Raw genomic sequence first — 17,781 nt, 5'->3', positions numbered from 1 at the left:
ATTCATCTAACTCCCTTGTCATCCACTGGAGGTAATAAAGAGTCCCTTGGCTGCATCACCTCACTCCTCCAACAAAACCCACTGACTGCTGGGTCAGTAGGTAGCACTAGTCTCTTTGCGGGTCTGTGTCCGGCCCCAGGGGACCTGCTTGCCTGGAAGCACCGCCCCGTAACCCAACTTACTGCTTCAGTTTTACTAAGGTGCTGCAGAAGTAGGGCCCCATCAGAGTCCACTCAGCTCTGCTGTTAGCCTCTGCATTTCTCTTGACACGGAATCCCCACAAAAAGGGATCCAAGCCCTGGTCTACACTAGGGGGGGATCGATCTAAGTTACGCAACTTCAGCTACATGAATAACGTAGCTGAAGTCGACATAGCTAGATCTACTCACCGTGGTGTCTTCAATGCGGTGAGTCAACTGCTGACGCTCCCCCATTGACTCCGCCTGTGCCTCTTGCTCCGGTGGAGTACAGGAGTCGACGGGAAAGCACTCGGGGATCGATTTATTTATTGCATCTAGACTAGATGAGATAAATTGACCCCCTGTGGATTGATCGCTGCCCGCCGATCTGGCGGGTAGTATAAACATACCCCGAGAGCACTTAGGACCCTTGATTAGACTCCTGGCTGTCTGAAACCCAGTCATTTGTCACAAAATAGAGCCTCTTCCCCCTCTTTGAGCCTTTCTGGGAGCCCACTATTTCCCCAAATCCAAGTTCATGTATAGGTACGGCAGTTCCCCAAGTGTCACTGCAGGAACTGTGGGTAGGTAGTCTAAGCAAATGAAGCTCTCTATGGCAGCATTTTTCCCTTTTCACCAACAGAGGGAGTAGAGAGCTGTTTTGCCTCTGGAGCGTCTACTCATACATAGTTCCTTTGTTGGTGCAGATCTTCAAAATATTGTTCAGTGATATCCTTTTGGAATGGATCCATATCTAAATATGCCTGTTTTTTTTTTCCAGAATGGTTTGACTTTAAGTATGGTGTTTTGATATATGGTTCTGTTTTTCTTCTGATGCCACACTTACGAATTGACTAACTCACAGCTGGAGGCAAACGAAAATTGTTTCCCGGTCACAAAAAGCTACGGTATTCAGGGATACCTCCCAGGATTTTCTACTCGGGCCAAAGAGGCAGCTTTAAGGCATCTTTACGGTGGGCAACAATGTGGAATCAAAGCTGTGCTTTGTGCCTCACAAACATGGTTTGCAGAGTCAACAAGAACCACTTCTGAATGATGGGCTCGATTCTGTAAAGTGCTGAGCACTCTGGCCCCTATCCAGCAGAGTAATTAAGCACATATTAACTATAAGCACATGAATAACCCCATTGATTTATATACTTTACTGGATTGAGGCCACCTTGCAGGACCAAGCTGTATTTTCCTGCTCTCGTCAGGACAGGATGCATGCAACTAGCAAGGGTGCAATAACACATGTAAGAGATAGAGAGGTGTGAATTAGAAACTGTTTTTGTATTCATTTAAGATTGGAAACAAATCCCATGGCTTGCCAGTTCTCTTTCTGCATCGGTGCTGTGGACCCATCCAGCCCGTGTCTTAAGAAGCTGGAGCTCAGACTCTGAAGCTTAGGGAAGGGGGTGAGCTTCAGACCCTGAGCTTCAGCCTGAACCTAAATATCTATACAGCTATTTTTAGCACCAGAGTGCGAGCCCTTGGAGCCTGAGTCTGTAGAATCAGGCTCTGTGATTTGTTGCTGTAAGAACCTACTGGTTGTGTAGACATACCTACAGTGGTCACCTACCGGCAAACTCATACTATCTCATCTAGGTAACCACAATGTTATCAAGTAGTAAGGAAAATGCTTCCCTGCCCTTTAATGGAAATATACCTTTACTGTCAATGCCCTAAAACATTATTACAATCATGATATTCCTTTTTTGGGTGATGACTGGAGATGGATGAACTGTTTTGCAGTGAAAAAATTGATGTCCTTTTATTTTCTATTTGCAAGTTACCCTCACAGACATTGACTGTTAATCATAATGGATCTATGAACACTTCATGCAAACACATTTCAACCTTCATAAACTATTATTTCTATGTCTTTGGCTATTAACTATTTGTGGTGTGCAATTGGCCACCTAATTCACATATATATTTTCTGCTTCTTGGTTGGACCACTGAAACTTTTTTGAAAAGGAGGAATGGTTTTGAGAACATTGCTGTTGTGAATATTCAAACAAGTATTCATAAAACTTCAGTTTTCAGCAAACATTCTTGGGGACGAAAATTCCACTTGTGAATATTTGTGGAAAATTAACAAAGTGACAGGATCATCAAAATAAATGTGTGTTTTATTCATTAAAATACTGATTCAAATTTTATTGTATTGTTCCAGTTATAGCGATGACAGACCTAGCACTTTTTAAAGATCTTTATAAGACTGAACTATAAGTCACAATGCTGATAAGAAATTTGGTAGATGAGACCTCTTTCAGTTGGTCAAATCACAAGCCAATATTTCATTAAGTTTATAGTTATTTTAGTCATTCTTATAGCTTTTGTGCTAATCTAGGATGAGATTTTTCAAAAGTGCTCAGCATTGGCCTAACTGTTCCCAGGAAAGTCAATGGTAAAATTCACGTGGATTCAAGGGAAGTAGGTTTTTTAGACTCACACTGAGTACTCTTGAAAAATCCCACCCTTTGTGTATATCTCTTTTTACAGAAGATAGCTCTTTGGATCATTAGTTACATAATCTGCAACAAAACACAGGTTGGGGGAGGGAGGGTTAAGCTATTAAATTGATAGTCATTTGGGGAAAATCAAGTTTAGCAGGGGCAAATGTTTCAATAGTTAAAGCCTTACATTAATTTATGGAAAGCATGTTTAACAATTTTGTCGCTCTGGGAGTATTTAATTATACATACAAACATGAGCAAACATGAGAATTACTACCATACTATTAACTGCTGAGTACTACATGGGTGTGGAAATAGGAAGTTCCCATGACAGAGGGCCTGAATGAAGTCAATGGCAAACCATTTATTGACTGCAGTAGAAGCAGGATCAGGCACAGACCTTGTAATATTGCATGCTCACTGAGGGCTGGTTCAATCCTAAAACACACAGAGGTGCCATCTCTCTCTGTTATCCTCATGATTTTAGTGTGTTGTTTTAAAAGCTGATGATGATCTCAGGATAACCTTGGGCTGTCTTGTGAGTTCTGTCTGTTTAAAATCACCACATGTCCCCATGGGTACCCTCACCTCAATGGCCATCACTTCCTTATATCCTTTGGTGCTGGAAATGAGCCTGCCTCTATAAAAGATGGCTACTATCGTCCATTGTCTCCAATGGGTCTGAAGCCAGGCTTTCTTTAATGGCAGTTCCCGCTCCCTTTTACAGTGTATAGTCCAGGCAGGAGACAGTGAGGGGACAGTGGAATGTGGACGACAGATAGGGACTGTGGGAGCAGACAGACTGAGGAGCAAGGGAATGTCAGGATAGAGAGACTGGGGGAGGGGAACAAGAAACTAAAGAGGAAAGGGAGGGAGTGTGGGAGGAAGAGATGGAGACCATGGGAAGTTGAAGAATGTAGGTAAGCAAAAGACTGGAAGGAACAGAGAGGATGTATGGGGCATATGAATGCCTGGGAGGGGGATGAGAATGAGATGGCAGGGAGACGGAGTCATGGGAAAAAAGCTATGAAGGGACGTGACTATAAGGTTGGGGAAAAGATGGGATGGGATGGGGTGGGGTGGTGCAGGGCAGCGAGGTGGTGGTAGAAAGGATAGAATGGAAAATCCACCCACCTGGTGGTGCAGAAAGAGTAATTGGAGTGCCCCTGAAAACACTTGGGGTGAGGCCTTCATTTTTCAACCTTAAATGATCTCAAACCCCCGCTCCCCCCACAGCATTAGAGCTTACCCTTAAAGGTTCAAAAATCAGGAGACTGGCCAAAAACTCTATTAACCCCCCCCCCCAAACAAACAAACCAGGAAAACAAACAAACAAACAAACCTCATGAGACGTGACCATAGATCTAACTCCAAAAGTTCAAAAATTTAGCCAGACTCCAAAAATCTTATTTTTTAAAAAAAATTCTGAACTCCCCCTGCCCATCCCCGGTGTGTGTGAGACAATTAGTGCTGCCTGTAATTGACTGATTTAATTATGTGTCCTCCCCACCCCTAATTAATTATGTAACCCCCACATCGGCCTGTCCTTCCATCTTCTCCCATGCTCCTGTGGTTCTTCACAAACATACAACCCAGTCATGGTGGGAGACCGCTGCATTGGGTCACTTCTGCTGCTTCCCAGGACCGCTACTCCAATGTCCTGAGGGGAGGGGGAATCTGCCTGCTTCCTGTAGTAGCCCTGATTGGTGGCTTTTCTGAGGAGGTGGGAAGGTGGGGAATACAGCAAAGCAAAGGGTATTTCCCCAGGCAGGGATGAAATTCAGGAGAGGTCAGGAGCTTCTGGCTTCACAGGGAGACTAGCTTTAGCCTCCAGTACCAACCAAACTCATGTAACTCCCCAAGAAATCCTGAGAGTTGGCAACCTTGGCATGAGAAGCATCCTCAGCTTCCAGTGACTTCTTTTTAAAATAGCAAGGTGTACTGGTGAAAGTGAAAGATGTGATGGTGCTTTTGTTTGTTTATGTTTAAAATGCAGCCTCTGATCTTCTTTATGTTACACTGTGGGTTCTTGAAATTGGTGAATCTCCTGAGCCTTGTGCTTGGCTTTAGGAAATCTGCAGAAGCCAGGGCCCATCTGCACAGCTCTCAGCTGAATGGCTTTTGCAGGGAAATGAGAGCTGGCACTTCACACTTCTATGCCCTTTCATTCCAGATCTTCTCTTTTTACTTCCATCTACTTTAAAAATGTAATTGGCCCTTAAGCAGTGCCAGTTACAACTAGTAGTGGTTTCATATTTAAGGAAGCAAATGAATGCTAATTTTTGTTTGGTAGGAAGGTAGTGAACCCAAAGAACATTAATCCCTGCTGCATGTTGCTTCTATCTAATCTATCTGTGTAAGTGCTTCTATCCTTGTTTTCCATGTCCTGAAGGGTAGCCCTGCATTTTGAAGCACTTGGAGGAGAGGAAGGTGATCAGGAACAGTGAACATGGATTCACCAAGGGCAAGTCATGCCTGACCAATCCGATTGCCTTCTATGATGAAATAACTGGCTCTGTGGATATGGGGAAAGTGGTGGATGTGATATACCTCGATTTTAGCAAAGCTTTTGATATGGACTCCCACAGTATTCTTGCCAGCAGGTTAAAGGAGTATGGATTGGATGAATGGACTATAAGGTGGATGGAAAGCTGGCTAGATTGTCGGGTTCAATGGGTAGTGATCAACGGCTCGATGTCTAGTTGGCAGCCGGTATCAAGCAGAGTGCTCTGGGGTCGGTCCTGGGGCCAGTTTTGTTCAACATCTTCATTAATAATCTGGATGACGGGATGTATCACAACCTCAGCAAGTTTGCAGATGACACTAAGCTGGAGGGAGAGGTAGATACACTGTAGGGAAGAGATAGGGTCCAGAGTGACCTAGACAAATTGGAGGGTTGGGCCAAAAGAAATCTGATGAGGTTCAACAAGGACAAATGCAGAGTCCAGCACTTAGGATGGAAGAATCCCATGCACTGCTATAGGCTGGGGACTGAGTGGCTAAATGGCAGTTCTGCAGAAAAGGGCCTGGGGATTACAGTGGACGAGAAGCTGGACAATGTGCCCTTGTTGCCAAGAGGGCTAACGGCACATAGGGCTGCATTACTAGGAGCATTGCCAGCAGATCAATGGAAGTGATTATTTCCCTCTATTCGGCAATGGTGAGGCCACATCCGGAGTACTGCATCCAGTTTTGGGCCCCACACTACAAGAAGGATGTGGACAAATTGGAGAGAGTCCAGAGAAGGGCAACAAAAATGATTAGGGGGCTGGAGCACATGACCTATGAGGAGAGGCTGAGGGAACTGGGCTTATTTAGTCTGCAGAAGAGAAGAGTGAGGGGGGATTTGATAGCAGCCTCAACTACCTGAAGGGGGGTTCCAAAGAGGATGGAGCTAGGCTGCTCTCGGTGGTGGTAGATGACAGAACAAGGTCTCAAATTGCAGTGGGGGTTTTCTAGGTTGGATATTAGGAAAAACTATTTCACTAGGAGGGTGGTGAAGCACTGGAATGGTTACCTACGGAGGTGGTGGAATCTCCATCCTTGGAGGTGTTTAAGATCCGGCTTGACAAAGGCCTGGCTGGGATGATTTAGTTGGTGTTGGTCCTACTTTGAGCAGAGGTCTCTTCCAACCCTAATCTTCTATGATTCTATGATTTTAGATTCAGACAATAAGCAGGTAAGTCCAAAGTAAGGTTACAGGACCAATCTCATTTCTGTTGTTTGCATATCTGTTGTGTGTCGTAAGAAATTATGGTTCATCCATTTAAAAAGAAGAATATTCCCTAGTGGAATGACTATGTGGAAGCCCATATGACATGACTAATAAACAATTATTAGAAAGACAAGGTGAGTAAGGTAATATCTTTTATTAGACTAACTTCTGTGGGTGAAAGAGACAAGCTTTTGAGTTCATAGAGAGCTCTTCTTCAGGATCTGGGCCGGATCTTCTCCATACCATGAGCTCTGTATAAGCGCCAAAGCTTCTCTCTCTCACCCACAGAAGCTGATCCAATAAAAGATATTACCTCACTCGCCTTGTCTCTCTAACAACCTGGCCCCAACACTAAATAAAATAATCACACCGCATTTAAAGAAACAGAAGATTATTCCTCCTCCTCTTCTCCCTACTCCCCTACACACAGAGACACTTGTCGCAGAACCTGAAGTAAAGTAGGACTATATTACAAAACTACCATCCCCACAATGCATTTTGGCAGTTCAGGGGCTGGCAGAAAGAAAGTGACCATGCAGGCACTGAGCATGAGCAAGTGCCTGTCTGAGAGCAGTGCTGGGCGCTCAGGGACTGGACATAAACAAGCGCGCAAGTGCCGGGGTGGACGCGCTTGCCGCTGCCCTTTTGAAAACACTTTGCGAGAGCCGCTGCCCGGGCCTGAGGAGCTGGTGCTCGCTGCTGCGCGCGCCAGCGGGGGTGAAGTTGTGAGGCTCCGCGGGTGGGCGGAGACAGAACGCGGAGCCTCTGCTGAAGCGGCGGCGCGAGGAGGAGGAGGAGGAGCCCGGGCAGGGGGCTGCGGCGGCGGCTGCTGCAGCGGTGGCTGCAGGTGAGGAGTTTGGCGTGAGACCCGGCCCGCGCGGCGGAGCGGTGCCTGGTTCAGACCTGAGCTTGGTTTCGCGGGAGTGCAGAGGCCCCGCCGCTCTCTGGTGTGCGGACACTGAGGCATGCGCTGCGTGCTGAGCAGGGACTGTGACACCAACCGGGATCTCAAATATCGGCTCGGTTTGGCGGGTCGGGCTCCGGAGGCTGTTTCTTGCAACTGCAAGGAGCTTCCGAAGTATAGGCTGCGTCTATAATTTGAGAGGAAAAATGGAAAGAAATTCGGAAGGGAGGAGGAACTGGAAACTTTGTGGGATATGGAGATTAGGCATGGGTGATTTGTCCCCATCTGTACATTGGGAATAATGATCCTAGCCATCTTTTAGATTTCAAAGTGCTTTACAAAGAAGCTAAGTGCTGTATAAGAGTTAGGTGTTGTTATTCCTTTCTTATCACTGTCACGTCTGTCTATCACTGTCAGAACTTAGCGCCTTCCCTCTTGAAAGCACTTTAAGACGGGGGTAATTGTCAGAATTGGAGCACTGCTCCTGAACTGGCCATGAGGCAGGAGAAGTTGATTACATTATGATACCAAACCATTGCTTAGCTCCCTGTTGCAATTTTCATGTCCTAAAAATTTAAGTCCCTTGCCCCTCTAGGGTGCCATGCCTATAAGCTGATCCACATGGACAGTCCTCTGTGTCTGTTCACAGACCTATCAACTTTGAGACTCTTTTTTTTTTAAATCTGGGGGGCAGGGGAAGAAAGCCAGCACTGAACAGAGCAAATCCCAGACCTTGAACCACTAGTGCCTCCATAAACCTTTCTCCTTTGACTCCCTGGATGAAAGGTTGACATTGAGGGTTGTTAGTAAAGCTGGTTGGGAATATTTCAGTGAAACATTCCCCCCTTGAAATGGGTCACTTTCAATAAAGTGTTTATTGGGAAAGTTTTCAGGTCTTGGATGGAATTCCTCGGGTGTGGGTAAGAGATCTGATTAGCCAACAGCATTAGGGTTACAGCACTCACAGGGGATGTGGAAGGCGCCAAGTTCAAGTCGCTGTTCTGCCTGATTCCCATATCCCCAGCAAGTGCCCTAACCACTAGGCTGGGGAGTCACTCTCTCTTTATAGGCACTGAGGCAGAAAGAGACTGACTCTGTAGAGTGTTGATTAGGGAAGTTGCCTGGGAATTCAGAGACCCAGGTTGAAGTCCCTGCTCTATCTGAACTGGAGTTAAGCACCTAGGTGGTTTTGAAAATCCCATTAGGTGCCTATCAGTGTCTTTAGGTGTAAATATCTTTGTAAATCAGGCCCTTCATGGATATGGAGACTGAATTATCCCATCACTTTAGTGGGGTGGCTTTCCGTATAACAGGTGATGTATAAGGACTAAACATTATGGTGAAGTTCATATTGCTGCTGCCTCTTCTGTACCTGTTTGATAATCCTGGAGAATCAAATCCTTACATGTCTGGTACCTTACATGAACACTAAATTCACTACCTTCCCTCCCCCACTTCAGTTAACACACGCTACTCCACCCATATTTACATTGTTCTATTAATATATAATGGCTGCCATTTAAAAGGAAGCATTTGCCAAAAGACAAAATACACATTTGTTATCTAGTTTCATACACTGGTGCTCATAACTGCAGTATCTGAGCATCTGATAATTGCAAGGGATAAAGGTGGTATATTAAATACCACAGTGGGATTACTATTGACAATACAATGTACGGTAGTCGGCATTTATCTATTAGTAAAGTGCTAGGAGAGAACATTTAGATATGTGCTCTAACTCTTAAGATTTCAGGATGCTATTTTACATTTCTACCCGATCTTGGTATGTTTGAAAATTAGGGTTTCAACCTGTGCCCATTGAAGTCACTGGTAAAGCTCCCATTGACTTCAGTGGTGCAAGTGCAATCCCCCACAACCAACACACTGGCAATTAACTTCGGGGACTGGAGAGCTAAAAGCATGAGCTGCTACAGTTGCACTGTAGAGTCAAGGCTCTCTTGCCGGGACTGAAATAGCTGTTTCTCTGTGCATCAGGCACTGTGGGGGACCTATAACATGCACTCACCAGTGGGTTACACAAGATTAGCTCCAAACTATAAATACTTAAGTACATGCCTAGGCCGGTGTGAGTAGTGCCATTGACTTCAATGGAGCGACTCTTATGCTTCAAGTTAAACACATTGTTTGCAGGATTTTGCAGTATCCTCCCCATCATTTTCATTGTGGCATACAAAAAATATTGCTACTGTATCTCGGAAACCAACCTTATCATTTATTGCTGCAAAAGCAAATCCGATGGCTTTATGCCTTCAGGGTGGCAGTTCTACTTGGATCCCCCAGTGCTTGCTTTAATTAGCCATAATTGGGGCCAGAATTCAACCTCCAACACTTGTAAAGTATGCCATGGACATACAATCTAGTTTCCTGTTTAATGTTTCGGGACTAATTATCTACAGCCATTCTCTGTTAAATAACAGTACTAAATGAGTTGGGTAACTAAAGCGAAGTGTTTTTTTCCAATTAAATTGTCTGAGCTGTCAGCTCACTTTGACCTTGAGTTTCTTGTGATTGTATCCCCCCACCGCAATTTGCAACTCCCACCAATATGAAACTATTGTTGTTTTTAAGCTTTCTGGACTACAGTTATGCCGGTTGGTATAGCCAGTATATACATTTGTTCTCAGTGGCAGCCAACTAGACTCAGAGTTTTCACAAATATTAATAACAAAGTTATGCCTTAGTCGCACCAGCCAACCTAAGTGTTTGCAGAAACTGCTTTTAAAACCTATGGGGCAGATCCTCAGCTGCTGTAAAATGTCGTAGCTCCATTGACTTCAATGGCCATATCTAAAATGGTTTCCTAACATGAGGCATGTGAGTGTTTTTTGGAGCCTAAATCTATTTCAAAATCAGATGCAATAGGTGAGCTGAACTTTCCTAGAAAATGTAAAAATGGCTCATCAGAAAGAGTGGATGCCACTGAAGCCTGGTCTACGCTAGGTGTTTAAACCGGTTTTAGGAGCGTAAAACCGATTTAACGCCACACCCGTCCACACTAGGAGGCACCTTATATCAATTTTAATGGCTCTTTAAATCGGTTTCTGTACTCCTCCCCGACGAGAGGAGTAGCGCTAATATCAGGATTAACATATCGGAATAGGGTTAGTGTGGCCGCAAATCGACGGTATTGGCCTCCGGGCGGTATCCCACAGTGCACCACTGTGACCGCTCTGGACAGCATTCTGAACTCTGATGCACTGGCCAGGTAGACAGGAAAAGCCCCGCGAACTTTTGAAATTCATTTCCTGCTTCCCCAGCGTGGAGAGCTCATCTGCACAGGTAACAATGCAGTCTCCTGAGAATTGAAAAAGAGCCCCAGCATGGACTGCACGGGAGGTACTGGATCTGATCGCTATATGGGGAGAGGATTCAGTGCTAACAGAACTGCATTCCAAAAGACTAAATGAAAAAGTATTTGAAAGAATTTTTAAGGCTATGATGGATAAAGGCCACAGCAGGGACTCAGTGCAGTGCAGAGTGAAAGTTAAGGAACTCAGACGAGCCTACCAGAAAATCAAAGAAGCAAACGGAAGGTCTGGGGCAGGTCGAAAAACATGCCGCTTCTATGCTGAGCTGCATGCAATTTTAGGGGGCTGCGCCACAAGTACCCCACCCCTGACCATGGATTCCGAGGTGGGGGTTGTAATCTCTGCCATGTCTGAGGATTATGCAGACGGGGAAGATGAAGATGAAGAAGAGGAGGACGACCTAGCAGAGAGCACACAGCACTCCGTGAGCCCCAGCAGCCAGGAGCTTTTTCTCACCCTGACCGAATTACCCTCCTCCCAGCCCTCCCAAGCAACTATCCCAGACAATGACGCCATGAAAGGGACCTCTGGTGAGTGTACCTTTGTAAATAGCAAACATTGTTTTTTAAGCAAGCGTTTTTTAATGATTGATTTGCCCTGAGGACTTGGGATGCATTCGCAGACAGTATAGTTACTTAGAAAAGTTTGTTAACATGTCCGGGGATTGAGAGGAAATCCTCCAGGGACATCTCGATGAAGCGCTCCTGTAGGTACTCCAGAAGCCTTTGCAGAAGGTTTCTGGGCAAGGCAGCCTTGTTCCGCCCACCATGGTAGGACACTTTACCACGCCATGCATGTAGCAAGTAATCAGGTATCATTGCATGGCAAAGCATAGCAGCGTATGGTCCCGGTGATTGCTGGCATTCAAGAAGCATCCATTCTTTATCTCGCTGTGTTATCCTCAGCAAAGTGATATCGTTCAGGATAACCTGGTTAAAAATCAGGAATTTAAGTAAGGGGGATGGCCATTTTCCTACTGGGTTCGTGGACTGCAGCAGCTTAAAAAAAAATCCTTTCCTGCACGTAGCCAAGCGGGGGGAGGGGAGGAGTGAAATGCTGATGATCTTTTTCGTGTTTGGTCAGCGGGGATCTTCCCCAAGCTACCAGCCACGCAGTGGGTGGGGGTGGGTGGGAAGGGTGTTGATTAGCAGGGAGCTAGCGTGGTATTAGCCATGCGTTGGGGGGAGGGGTAAATCACTACAGAAGCCGAAAGACAGTGGCTTACCATGGCCGCATGCAAGCTGAATTCTGATGCCCAGACCTATGTCTGTGAGATCTGTAACTCCAGAGCTGCAGGCACTCAGTATTAAGATGAAAAATGTGACCTTGTAGGGAAATCACATGTGCTATGTAAGGTGAATAGTGCTGTTCACTGTGAAAGAGTATAACCATTGTTCTGTAAAATGTATCTTTTAAAATATTTCTCTCCCTCATGCAGCTCCAAATTTTTCAAGCATCCCTCCTCCATCCCAAAGGCTAGCACTGATAAGGCGGAGGAAAAAGAAGACGCGAGATGAAATGTTCTCGGATATAATGAAAGAACTCATCTGAATGAGTGGAAGGACGTGGTATCAAATTACAGGAAAGATGCCAGTGAACGTGAGGACAGGAGGGACACCCGAGATGAGAGGTGGCGGCAGAAAGACCGGCAGGAAAATCAGCGGTGGCGGCAGGAAGATCAGCGGTGGCGGGATGCAACTCTGGGGCTGCTGCGTGATCAAACTGACATGCTCCGGCGTCTGGTGGAGCTTCAGGAACGGCAGCAGGATCACAGAGTGCCGCTGCAGCCCCTGTATAACCACCCTCAACCCTCACCATGTTCCACATCCTCCTCACCCAGACGTGTAAGAACGCATGGGGGGAGGCTCCGTGCACCCGCCCACTCCACCCCCGTGGACAGCCCAACCAGAAGGCTGTCGTTACTGTGAAATTTTTTTAATGGCCTTCTCCATCCCTCCTATCCTCCTCCCAAACCACACCCTTACTTCTCTCCCTCTTTTTATAATGAATTAATAAAGAATTCATAATTTTTAAATCAGAGTGACTTTATTTGCATAAGTAAGCTGTACTCGAAGGGGGAGGGTGAGTTGCTTACAGGGAATGAGTCAATCAAGGGGGTTGGGTGTTCATCAACAAACACAGCAGTCACACTGTACCCTGGTCATTGATGAAGCTCGTTTTCAAAGCTTCTCTGATGCGCACCGCTTCCTGGTGTGCTCTTCTAATCTCCCTGGTGTCTGGCTGCACGTAATCAGCGGCCAGGTGATTTGCCTCGGCCTCCCACCCCGCCATAAAGGTCTCCCCCTTACTCTCACAGAGATTGTGGAGAATACAGCAAGCAGCAATAACATAGGGGACACTGGTTTGGCTGAGGTCTGAGCGAGTCAGTAATGTACGCCAGCGCGCCTTTAAACGGCCAAATGCACATTCCACCACCATTCTGCACTTGCTCAGCCTGTAATTGAACAGATCCTGACCTCTGTCCAGGCTGCCTGTGTATGGCTTCATGAGCCATGGCATCAAGGGGTAGGCTGGGTCCCCCAGGATAACGACAGGCATTTCAACATCCCCAACTGTTATTTTCTGGTCTGGGAAGTAATTCCCTTGCTGCAGCCGTTTAAACAGAGTAGTGCTTCTGAATACGCGAGCGTCATGAACCCTCCCTGGCCATCCCACGTGGATGTTTGTGAAACGTCCCTTGTGATCCACCAGTGCTTGCAGCACCATTGAAAAGTACCCCTTCCGGTTTACGTACTGGGTGCCCTGGCGCTCCGGTGCCAAGATAGGGATATGGGTTCCATCTATCGCCCCCCCACAGTTAGGGAATCCCAGTGCAGCAAAGCCATCCACTATGGCCTGCACGTTTCCCAGAGTCACAACCTTTCGTAGCAGCAGCTTAGTGATTGCTTTGGCTACTTGCATCACAGCAGCCCCCACAGTAGATTTTCCAACTCCAAATTGATTCCCGACTGACCGGTAGCTGTCTGGCATTGCAAGCTTCCACAGGTCTATCGCCACTCGCTTCTCTACTGTGAGGGCTGCTCTCATCTTGGTATTATGGCGTTTCAGGGCAGGGGCAAGCAAGTCACAAAGTTCCATGAAAGTGCCCTTACGCATGCGAAAGTTTCGCAGCCACTGGGAATCGTCCCACACCTGCAACACAATGCGGTCCCACCAGTCAGTGCTTGTTTCCCGGGCCCAAAATCGGCATTCAGTGGATAGAATCTGCCCCATTACCATCAGGATCTCCAAAGCGCAGGGGCCCGCGGTTTGAGAGAATTCTGTGTCTACGTCCTCATCACTGTCATCGCCGCGCTGCCGTATCCGCCTCCTCCTCGCCTTGGTTTGAAGGTCCTGGTTCACCATATACTGCACGAGAGTGCGCGAGGTGTTTAAAACATCCACGATTGCGGTATTGAGCTGAGCAGGGTCCATGCTTGCTGTGCTATGGCGTCTGCACAGTTCACCAAGCAAAAAAGGTGTGAAACGGTTGTCTGCTGCTTTCAGGGAGGGAGGGGTGAGGCTGTACCCAGAACCACCCGCGACAATGATTTTTGCCCCATCAGGCACTGGGATCTCAACCCGGAAATTCCAACGGGCGGGGGAGGCTGCGGGAACTATGGGATAGCTACGGGATAGCTACCCACAGTGCAACGCTCCAGAAATCGACGCTAGCCTCGGACCGTGGACGCACACCACCGATTTAATGTGTTTAGTGTGGCCACGCGCAATCGATTTTATACAATCTGTTTTGCTAAACCGGTTTATGTAAATAATCCCGTAGTGTAGACGTACCCTGAGAGTGGATAAACACCAGAATCTTGAAATCAGCGTGGGTGATCTTACACCTAGAGTTTTCAAAGTCAGTTACTGGACGGTGCACCAATCCTGTGCCAGACTGGCTTCACTTTCGTAATTACTCTCTGAGTAGTACTCAATAGCACAGTTCACTGCCTCAGACATCAGGATCTGTTCTGTGATGTTTTTGGAGGATTTCTTTAATAGTTTCTCTCTCAAACCTGTTTAAATGAACTATTCTACTGTCATAGTGATACCTGCTGGTGCTTCTCTAGCTCAGGATCTTTTTGACTATACTACAGATATACTGGGCAGAATCTTGTCTAAGCCCCGATCCTACAAAGACATATACACATGCTTAACTTTTAGCATGAGTAATTCTGCTGAGTTCAGTGGCACTACTCACATGCATTAAGCATGTGTGTGTTTTGCAGGGTCAGGGCCTTATGGTAATATTGTGAAATGAAAAGTGGAAGGTATAACTCTGTTTTTGCATCTGTCTATTGTAGGAATCTCATTCGTAGCTACTGTTACATAACAAAAGGTGCGATATCACTTACAGACAACAGGTAGGCTAATAATACATTTTTGTCCTAATTATTAGTTCAATAGATTTTAACAGTTTAGGTTGAACTCTTAATTATTTGAAGAATTTCTTGTATTTATATGCTCTTCCTACAGGGAAAAAGAGCAGTACAAGGTTTCCCATTCTGCCTCATTAATGAGACTTAGTTTTAAATTTGACCCAGGATTTAATTTTGGGGCCAAACCAAGATTTTCTAACTTGAAAGCTCTAGACGAATGTTGCCACATTTTTATTTTTAAAATTCCAGTGACAACAGTTGCTCTTAAACACGTTAACATTTATCTGCATTGTTTGAAACCCTATAAATGCAACACAAAGCATCCCAAAGTGAAACGGACTTCATTGATTTGTTTTGTAAAAGAAATTGAAGCAATGAAGAGAGAAAAAACTAATAAGAAATTTGGATTTAAAAATTCTTTCACTTTTAACCATCAAAGGTTACAAAGGTACAGAATTCTATCTGTTTACAATACGTCATTTTTAAGTTGACAGTATCCCTTTAATATGCATCTTCCATGATCTGGAGGGACTGCTGGGTATTTTAGCCTCTGGCCAAATTCTCCCTGATCTACACTAGATGAAGGAAGAGAGTTTGGGGGGCAAAAGCATCTTCAAGCCACCTTTGATCTTTTTTCATTCCCATTTCCCTGGTGTAAATTAGAGCAGTCTCGGAGCTGCTCTAATCTGTGCTCTGCTGCAGCATCCCCAGACAGTCCATTCCACATCCGAGAATAGCCAGAGATCGTTCTAGCCACACCCCACTATCTACACCAGAGAGAGTAAGGTGGGGGAGCAGAGGGATGGCACAGTGCTATCGGAGGACTCTCTTTAAAATTAAGGCTAGTTCCCATAACCCCTTTGTTGCCAGAGTGGCATAAATGGGCAACATGGAAGACAGAACTTAGGCCCATTCAGTTCTTGGTCTCTGAGCCTGCTGCTAAGGGTGCTAATTGTGATAGGGCACTCTGGAGATTGGACCTTGACAATCAGCTCATTTTACATACTAAAAGGCTCTTTCCATTTCTAATCTCCCCATCCATTCTCTCTCTCCTCTTAAAGAAGCCTGTTCTCTCACATGAATGCAATGTAGTACTTCACATGAGAGACCTTTTTATCTCCCTCTTTACTTGTGAAATGGGTGCACTTTACTTAACAGCAGTAGCAGCCTTTACAATGGAAGGAACACTTTAGAAAAAGAAAAAAATTGCTATCTATTTATAATGCATAGAAGTGCTCAAGCCAGATGCTGAGAATTCCATGGTAGATTTGCTGTTGACTTGCATGGTTCAGGTTCTAAGTTTTGGAGTGAAATTTGTACATTTGTATGTAGGTGATAAACCTCCCCCCACCTGAGAACAATGCATTTATTTCATAGTCAGCATTGCTTTCAAAAGCCTTCTTAGAACTTTAAAGTGCAGTTCTGTTCTGAAAAGTGATTGCTAAAATGGCACCACCTTATTCATCAGTTCTGCTCACTCTGTGTAGTCAATGGTATCTGTTTGCTTTAGTGAATAAAATACTTTTTACTCCTGTTAGCCTTGCAGAGCCAACACAACTGAGAGTGGTAGCTGGATTCTGTTCCTTCCTTTGCACCATCAACAGAATTGTTTGCGAAGGTCAGTTTCACCTGTGTGCAGCCATGGAAGGCAATAGGGTTACATTAATCTTGCTGTCGATGCGAGATTTTGGCACTGCTCAGACTATGATTTTTGGCACAGTTTTTATTTATTTATTTTTTAAAAAAAGTAAATTTCACAGCAGAGGTGCAGGGGGAAAAAAACAGTAAGTCACAGACAGTTGGGGGGAGGGGTTTCACAGTGAGATCATGCCGCTGCAGCAGCAGCTCCGCTTTGTGCGGGGCTGGGCCCAGCTCCTCACTCTGGGAATTACACCTGACACACACGGTTGCAGTGCCACTGAGGTTTGCTGAGTCTGCCCCCCAGTTGCATCTATGAAAGGGCGGATGGGCCAAACCTAAGTGGCACTGCAACCATATATGCCAGGTCGTAATGCCTGGAGCAGGGTGCCAGGACCAACCTCACGGGAGAAGAGCTGCTACTGCCGGTTGAGTGCATGGTGGATTCATCATGGACTTTATTCAGATATGAGTGCGTGATTACCACGAACACCATGACGTCGGTGCCAAAATTGTAGCCTGAGTCATAGCCAATGTAGCTTTGACATGTTATAGAAGCCTGCGTTGCTGTTGACACAACAGTGTGTTGCAGTCCTTCTGAATTGCTGTGGGAGCCTGCTGGTGACATTCATATGGAAAATAGTGGCAGCTTTAATACATGCATGTATATGAACATATCCAGAGCTGCAGAGCTACCTCTGTTGAACCTGACATCTCAGGCCTGAACACTGCAATGAGTTCTGTGTGGGTGACTCCAGCACATGCATGGATCCCTACTGATAGGCCCTGATGGGGCTCCATGTGGGTGTAGGAGTCTGACTGCAGAGAGATGGCTGTAGAGCTGTGGTCAGGAGTAGTAAGAAACCTGTGGCTGGGTTGGATAAAGCTAACATTCCACTGTTGCTAGCATCTGTTCAATAGTGTGGCGATTTTCTTAACGTAATTTCCTTTTCTTGGGATAGCAGGAGGAAATACACATAGTCACTAATAAGTACTGAATGTGTTGGTGGGGAAGGAGCAGGGGTTAGCATGAGTCTCTCTTATTCTATCATGGAATCAGGTAAAGAGGAAAACAAAGCGATTCTGATTTAATTTTTTTTCCTCTGCAAAAATTTTGAAAATGGATGGACACCACCCAGTGACCTCTGGCAGAATTTGCAGATGTCACTTTC

At 45.7% G+C, this 17,781-nt stretch overlaps 1 protein-coding gene across 4 annotated transcripts in view; it reads left to right on the top strand.

Moving 5' to 3' along the window:
* Nucleotides 1-17,781, top strand: part of POMGNT2 (protein O-linked mannose N-acetylglucosaminyltransferase 2 (beta 1,4-)) — a 64,541-nt gene that overhangs the window by 4,668 nt on the left and 42,092 nt on the right. For 2 of the 4 annotated variants that reach the window (XM_045005531.1, XM_045005533.1), the window contains exons 1-2: nucleotides 14,897-14,956; nucleotides 16,510-16,589. The exons of 1 other annotated variant lie outside the window; for it this stretch is intronic. The gene's annotated coding sequence lies outside the window, so the exon portion shown is untranslated. Of the gene's footprint in view, nucleotides 1-6,919; nucleotides 7,204-14,896; nucleotides 14,957-16,509; nucleotides 16,590-17,781 lie in introns of those variants that run through there. One more of the 4 variants, XM_045005532.1, reaches the window with a different exon arrangement.

The sequence above is a fragment of the Mauremys mutica genome, chromosome 2 (genome assembly GCF_020497125.1).
Source record: "Mauremys mutica isolate MM-2020 ecotype Southern chromosome 2, ASM2049712v1, whole genome shotgun sequence".
Lineage (NCBI taxonomy): Eukaryota > Metazoa > Chordata > Testudines > Geoemydidae > Mauremys > Mauremys mutica.
Note: the sequence above shows the minus strand (reverse complement) of the source record. Positions and strands in the feature narration are given on the sequence as shown.